A 6812-nucleotide genomic window follows, 5' to 3' on the forward strand; every position below is an offset into this window, starting at 1 on the left:
TTTGTGTAATATTCAAGAATCATTGACAAATCCAATGTCATGAAGATATCCGCTTATGTTTTCTAAGAGTTTTATAGTTATAGTTCTTATGTTTAGATCTTTGACCCATTTTGAGTTAACTTTTGTATATGTTGTGAGGTAAGGGCCCATCTTCATTGTTTTTCATGTGGATACCCACTTTCCCCAGGAACATTTGTTCAAAAGAATGCCTCTTCCTGGGCAATCTCTGCCTGGACTCAGAATCCAGATGCTCCGGGCCTTATGTAGGAGCTAAATAAGTCCCAAGGCTTCCAACTCTTACATTCAGACATTCCACTAATGCAACTACATATTTCCATCATCCTTTTTCAGATTCCATGAATATTCTAGATGTGAAAGAACACCGAATTGGGAGTCAGAAAGCCTGCATTCTAGTCCTGACTGTCATTAACTAGAGGCATGACACTGTAGAAGTGTTTTTGAGCTCTCTGGACTCACATTTTCCTTTTCTGTAAAATGAGGGGCTTGGAATAAGTAGCAAGAGAAACATGAACCAGATGATACTGAAAGTGGAGCACTTGCTACGATTTCACACTATTTGTAGGCAGCTGCATAGCCTGAATCAAAGAAAAACGTTAGCACAGTGGAGTCATGTGTTTTCATCTGCTTACCCAGTGTGGATGGCTCAGCTGTACGCCTGGTCCTGGCAAACAGATGTGCTCTTTGGGGCTGCTTTATCTCAATATAGGCTTCTAGTAACAGAAAGGGAGAAAGATCATGGAAATCTTAGTTATCTTCAACAAAATCTAAAAAGGAGGTAGAGGTACGGATTGGAATGACTGTTGAGGAACTGGCCAGAGTAATGGAAAAAGACATTGATTGTGTATATAAAGCTTTAATGAGTACTACTATCAAAATAGATTCACTAGAAGCAGATTCGCATTTAGATGAAGCCTGGATCAAAGGAGTGATAAAGCAGGCAGGGATGAAGTTAAAATGGAGCAAATGAAAACAGGACAAAGACAGAGAAAATAAAGATGCTGTGAGAAGGCTGCAGGCAGATCCAGCTTTCTTAACTCCAAGGCTCCCAGTTGTCACCATCATGGGCCATGTTGATCAAGGGGAAAACGACCACATTACTTGATAAACTGCGGAAAAACTCAAGTGGCAGCAAAGGAAGCTGGAGATATCACTTAGCACATGGGTGCTTTTCTTGTCTTTCCGCCTCCTGGAAAAAATCGTCTTTCCTGACACTCTAGGACATGCTGCTTTCTCAGCCATGAGAGCCAGAGGTGCTCAGGTCATGACATTGTCCTGTTGGTTGTAGCTGCAGATGAAGGAGTGATGAAACAAACTCTAGAATCTATTCAGCGTGCCAGAGATGCTCAAGTGCCCATTGTCCTTGCCATAAACCCGTGTGACAAAACTGCGGCTGATCCTGAAAAAGTGAAAAAAGAACTGCCAGCTTATGATGTGGCGTGCGAGGATTATGGAGGCGACATTAAAGCAGTGCATGTCTCTGCACTTATGGGTGATAATCTGATGGCTTTGGCAGAGGAAACAATTACTCTTGCAGACGTGTTGGAATTGAAAGCAGACCCCACTGGTCCAGTGGAAAGAACAGTAATAGAATCTCACAAAGAAAGAGGTCCTGTTACTACAGCAACAATTCAAAGAGGAACTTTGAGGAAAGGCTCAATTATGGTTGCGGGAAAGAGTTGGGTGAAAGTATGCTTAATGTTTGATGAAAATGGAAAAACAATTAATGAGCCCTCTCCCAGCCGGCCCGTGGGAATTATAGGCTGGAGAGACCTCTTTTCTGCAGGAGATGAAATTCTTGAAGTAGAATCTGAGCCAAGAGCACGTGAAGTTGTTGCTTGGAGGAAGTATGAGCAAGAACAGGAGAAAGATAAAGAGAATCTGAAAATAACCAAGGCAGTATTTTACCGTTAGCAATAAATTCAGATTAAAATATATCAGTAGTCAACCGAATAGTAATTGGTAACGAATACGATGCCACTGAAAAATAGTAATATCAGAGTTCAGTAGCTATAGCTAACGTGTAAGGGTGAAATTCGGGAATCAATAATGTAATTAGACTTAGCTCATTTGCAGTTTGACTTGCCACATAACTCGCTATCTAGACACCTGTAATTAGACTTAGTTTGCAGTTCGAGCCATCTGATAGTCAGCTGTTTTCTCTTTGTTTTTTCCCCTTAGTGACTGACTTAAGAACTCTGTTTTGTTACCTTTCTCAGTGCTACATATACCTTGTTCAATTAGCAGAATCCTAACCTGGACAGGGCAATTTCTTAATCCTTAGGCACCTGGACACTGGAATCCAATATGAAACTCCCTTGCAGTTTTTACTGGTGACGCATAAAGCCCCAGGCCGCAGTGGCTGAGTCTGAGTCGACTCCGTTGATAACATTATCTTAGACCAGATCCCACGAAATGATGTCAGCCCTCAGATCTGCCTGACCGACTCCCCCTTTCCTATATAAGGAAAAGTTAATCTAAAGATGAGTGCAGTTGTCTGCTCCAGACTCTGCCCCCGACAGCTTTTCTGCCAGAGCCTTTCTAAACTTTCTAACTTCTATTCCTTTGAGTCTTGTGAAGACAAAACATAACTTTCAAAACATCACTCAGTTTGTCAGAAATAAATTCTCAGAATACTCATTTATTTCTTTCGGACTGCAGTAAATTTCTTTGGAATGTTTATTATACCTGTCGGAGGACATTTGCATTAAATCACGTCAAAAATTTCAATTCAGAAAGTCAAAAATACCATGGATTTGTAATAGTCTAAGACAAATTAGGCTACCTAGAGTTTGTGGAGCGTGCTCTTTAAGTTAATTTCAACCTGAGCACACTGCGAACAAATTAAAATTTTCACAAAAGCAGGTAATTTTGACATCTCCGATTCATGCATCCTCCTGAAGACTCATTTCTTTAGCAGATCCAAAGAGTGAAACCACGAAGGAAAGGGCAGTAATAATCTCAGGGAAGACATTTCACAGCTTATGTTTCATTTCAATTATCTCTTTGCTTCCTGTGGATGTTTGATTTATTACTGCTGTCAAGAAAACTCAGTTTCTAGTAAGAAGCTGAAAAAGGCTGAGCCGCCCACATCCCAGATGTCCAAGTTTTCAGCCATATGGCATCCGAGAAAATAGGAGTGGTAAAGTTCTGATTTCCAATTTTAGTTGAGGACAATCAAGCTTTCAATTTTTCCTATCCGTCATATCCCTTTTGAACTTCATTAAAGTAACAACTCCAGGAATATTATAAACCAATGAACCAAAGACTATTTTAAAAAATAAAATTATTTTTAAAAATATTTCACATAATAACAATCCCCCAAGCCCTTATGAAGCAGATTTAGTAAAAGAATCCAGATAGCCCAAAGTCTCAAGAAATAAACACCTTTCTTCCAGGTGGGGAAAGACAGACACATTGGGAAGAAAATCTGTATTCAGAAGTTTTACATCTGAAGCATTCTTGATAAATAAAGCCTCAGAAGTTTATCCAGGAGACTTTATATCTATATATAATTATAGCCATCATGTTTCCAGAAACTACAATTTTGCATTTTTGTCTCACAGTTTTCAGGTTGGTATGTATTCTTGGGCATACCGAGACTCAGTGTTAGTTTTGGGGTCATTTTGGGAGACCATAGTTGGAGACCAATACATACAAAGCTTAGGGGATTTTATAAGTGGTTACAGAATCTCTGCTGCTTGCCTGTAGTGGACAATTAGTTTCCTACATAGAATGTTTTCCTCCTCTTCCTTCCTACCAGTTTAGGTTGAGTTCCCTCAGGGTCAGGCACTGAGGAAAGGATTTGAGGCAAATAGTTTGAGAGGTAATACCAGGAAACACTGGTAGGAGTGTGAGGAAGTCAATCCAGAATGTGTTAATAAGCCAGTTATCACTGTGGGCAACTGGAGCTCAGTACCACTGGGAATCTAAAAGAGATGGTGTGGAACATATCTCACAGTTGTCCCACCAAGGGGCAACTTCAATTCTCCTCCATCATTGACTGAGGGTGGCTTCTGGGAGCATCACTTCCTCTGCACTTTTCAGTCTGCCCCACATGCAACTCAAGGAAGAGCCTGTGAAATTCCCCAGAGAAAGGTAAAGGAAATCCCAGAGAAATTCCTAAGAGAGAGAGTAACAGGCACTTGCCCTAGGAAGCTCTCAGTATACATGGGGCCTAACAAGGTACTAATAATCTCTGCTACATGAAACAACTCCAGTTTTGTCCAGATACCCAATTCTCCCCAAAACAACTACTATCTCCAGGGAATGAGGCATCTCCAGTCCCAAGGGTGAGCAGATTAATACAAAATAATTTCATCTACATTCACAGTGATTTCAGAAAGGGACATGCCACTTAATGAAGTCTGGCTAAAAAAGTGTGGTCAAAGGCCATCAGGACAGAAGGATGATTTTGGAAAAGGCTTCTTTCTCCTAAAACAGACCGTTAAGAACACATTGTCTCCCTTTTTTTTCTGGAACCTTGCCATTTCTGGAGGATAGTGCTGGAGCTGCTGCAGCCATCTTGTTACCTCACTGAGGAGGAAGCCAGCATTGAGGAGAGATGTAAAGAAACTGTATCCTGACATCACTGAGCACATGACTCAAACAAGTCTGCATCTCGCCTTACTTCTGTACATCCTATTAATGAGATACTGAATTTCCTTATGTTTAGCCCAATGCGTTTTAAGTTTTCTGTTACTTGAAGCAAACAATGTCCTCAACAATATTATCTATAGACTGAATAGTTGATATGAATTACTCATATAATTTCTACTATTTCTAGTCCTGTTGTGATTTAAAAATATTCATTCACAACTATTACCAAAGTATTATAATATCTGTCCCATTTATATTTCCTCAATCAGGAGATAATAAAAACACCACCAAGGGTAGAAGATTCATGGACATTTTTTATCTTAGTTGGGATCTTTGTACTTGAAAGAATTAAAAAGTGTGGCTGAAGACAATGAGAAATAAGCTATTTTACGATTACAAATACTATTCCATTTTTAACATTTACATAGATTTCTATACTTATAAAGCCTTTTCATACACATTATCTCATTCCTTTTACAATAAAGTTGTAAATGTTTAATCTATTATTTCTATCATCCCCAAGTTATACATGAACAAATTGAGGATCCAAGATGGTAAGTTATCTACCCATTGTCTTACATCTGTTAGGAACTTACTCCAAGTCTCAAACCCAGCTCCACTGATTGCAAATACCAAGCTGTCTTCTCAGCTGTGAAGCCTGGTATATGGTGAAACTTTACGCATTCCATCCTCTGCCCATACTGCTTAGAAAATTCACACACCACTCTTAGGTAACAAGAATGAGATCCTATTAAGAAATAAGACACCCAAATAGAAGCATGCAGTACAAATAAATTTCTAAGTAATTCTGGTAAGTCATTATGATTAAAAGAGCTGCTTTGAGGAAAACTGCAGTGTTCAACAGACACCAACTTACTTTCTGGAAATCACATGTAGTGGGGGAAACTCCATGAAATTTTCAAATAAACAAAGTTAAACTTAAGAGGGATTCATTTCCTTTATTTAGGCTCACCCTGGGTTTACATTTCTGCATAATTCTGTAATACTTTAATTTATTTGGTTTTATTTATAATTTATAATTCAAAGAGTAATATATGCTTGAAACACACAACGTGGAACACAAAGAAAATAATCTTTTGGGTTTATTTTAATGCTTGTAATAACATTAAAGACTGCATGAATAAATGAAAGCACAGAGTATGTTCCTGGATAGGAAGACAGTATTGCTGAGAAGTCAATTCTTATTAAATTAATATATAAATTTAATGCAATTTCCATTGAAATCTCAATAGGATTTGTTTTTGTCCAAAAGAAATTCTAAAGTTTATATCAGTCAAGATTAAGTTGACTTCTAAGTAATAGAAAATGGAAAATAAAAGTGAACAAAATAACAGTAGATGAAAACCTATTTCTCTCAAGTAAACCTAGCTTAGAGATAAGTGGTATACGGTTGGAATAGCCCTTCTTGTGTCTGGGAACTTCGCTCCTTTCATCTTGTTACAGAGCCATTCCCAGCACAAGACCTCCACCTCTGGCCCAAGATGGCTGCTCAAGTTCCACCAATGATGTCTATAGGAGGAAAAGGGAAGAGGAGGGGAAAAGGACTAGCTCCTTTCCTTAAAGAATGTTTTCTAGAAGTTGCATACACCAGTTATCTATCACATAGCCACACTTAACTTCCAAGGAGCTTTGGAACTGTGGTCATTATTATTATTATTTTTTTAATAGTTAGACATTTATCATTTATATCCTTCACACTGTGTCAACCCCCCTCCCCCCATCCACTATCCCTTTGACATCGCACACAGCTGTTACATTTCCACTGTCTCTATTCCTAATGCTATACTCTGTTTATTATAACTATATACACAAGTTTATATATATATAAACTTGTAGTTGACATTCATTATTATTGTTCAGCTTCAGCTCCAGGTGTACAGTGCAGTGATCAGGCATCTACATCATCCCTGAGGTGGTCTCCCTAATGAGACAAGTGTCCATCGGACACCCTACAAAATCTTTACAACATTATTGATTACATTGCCCAAATTAACTTTCGTAATCCCGTGGCAATCTTGTGGTTACTGACTGTGCTTTCTAATCCCCTCACCTTCCCTCTTATCCCCACCCACACTCGCATCTAGCAACTCTCAGTTTTTCCTCTATGTCTCTGAAACTGTTTCTGATTAGTTCACTCATTTATTCTTTTCTTTAGATTCCACATATAAGTGAGA

At 38.7% G+C, this 6812-nt stretch overlaps 1 pseudogene; it reads left to right on the top strand.

Annotated features, from left to right (window-relative positions):
- Window positions 1–509: 509 nt before the first annotated feature.
- On the top strand, window positions 510–1932 carry LOC109451679 (translation initiation factor IF-2, mitochondrial; annotated as a pseudogene).
- The last annotated feature ends 4880 nt before the right edge of the window (window positions 1933–6812 follow it).

The sequence above is a fragment of the Rhinolophus sinicus genome, linkage group LG02 (assembly GCF_036562045.2).
Source record: "Rhinolophus sinicus isolate RSC01 linkage group LG02, ASM3656204v1, whole genome shotgun sequence".
Lineage (NCBI taxonomy): Eukaryota > Metazoa > Chordata > Mammalia > Chiroptera > Rhinolophidae > Rhinolophus > Rhinolophus sinicus.